This window comes from Myotis brandtii, unplaced genomic scaffold (genome assembly GCF_000412655.1).
Source record: "Myotis brandtii unplaced genomic scaffold, ASM41265v1 scaffold576, whole genome shotgun sequence".
NCBI lineage: Eukaryota > Metazoa > Chordata > Mammalia > Chiroptera > Vespertilionidae > Myotis > Myotis brandtii.
Window position 1 is genome coordinate 283,435 of NW_005370156.1, and position 1,415 is coordinate 284,849.

Consider the following 1,415-nt stretch of genomic DNA (forward strand, 5'->3'; position numbering starts at 1 on the left):
CCTGACCAGGGGCTGCAGGGCAGGCACCTAGGGATTGGGCCTGCCCTCTGCCACCTGGGAATGGGCCTAAGCCAGCAGGTCGTTATCTCCTGAGGGGTCCCAGACTGTAAGAGGGCACAAGTGGGGCTGAGGGACACCCCCGCACCTGCCAGTGCACAAATTTTTGTGCACCGGGCCTCTAGTATATATATATATAAAATAAAAAAAGAAAAATGCAGTTTACTTCATATATAACTTTTTGTGTGTGTACACAGTATGAGCTCTTCAACACCAAAAAGTATTATAGCTTTTCAAACTGGAAATGAAAAGGCAACGGTAGCATCGGATTTTCATTTCTAATAAGGTAAATATTGATAGCCATGACCCATCTAACCAAAAAGCTCTTTGGGATCCTCAATAATTTATTAAAAGAGTAAAGTATTCTAGAGTCCAGAAAGCAAACTACAATAGACAATCCCGCTTTGATAGGTCCATTTCTTGGACTGGCCTCATAAAGAGTCATTGTTATGAAATTTCAAGCCTCTTTTTAAGTCCCTGGCTCGGCCCACATTATGTTGTTTTTATAGCTCAAGAAGCTGGTTTTAATGACAGGAAGAAATCTGACCCAAGTTTCTCATTGACATGATGAGGTTTTTGTCTATTTTGTTATTTATTTTTCGTTTTCCCCTTTTTTCTTTACTCTTTTTCTTTTTTCTCATTTTTTTCCTTTTTAAACTTCTTTTTATCATTTTTATTTTATTTGGTTTGTTAGTGTTTGCTATTTTTATATTTGGTTGGCACTGTGTTTTGATTCCATCATAAAGATCAGTTCATCCGGTGAATTCAGGAAGTGTCTTTCTTTTGAGATGATTTGGGCCAAGCTTCTCACCAGCTTTTTCTAATTTTAAGTTCACCTTGGGACACCTTAACTCTAAGGTCATCAGTAAGTCCAACACACTGTAATCAAAACAGCCCTGTACTGGCACAGAAACAGGCATATAGATCAATAGACCAGAACAGAGAACCCAGAAATCAACCCAAGCCATTATGCTTAACTAATATTTGACAAAGGAGGCAAGAGCATACAATGGAGTAAAAACAGTCTCTTCAATAAATGGTATTAGGATAATTGGACAGGAACATGCAAAAAAATTAAATCAGACTGCCAACGTACATCATACACAAGAATAAACTCAAAATGGAAAAAAAAATTAAATGTTTAGTTGTGAAACCATAAACATCCTAGAAGAAAACATAGAATTTTCACTGATACAATGAGACAGCATAGAGGGACCTAGAGATGATTATGCTCAATGAAATAAGCCAATCAGAGAAAGACAAGTATCTCATAATCTCAGTTATATGTGAAATGTAATGAACAAAAAATAAACCTGACAAACAAAATAGAGCCAGAAATAAGGAAGAATGCAACAAAC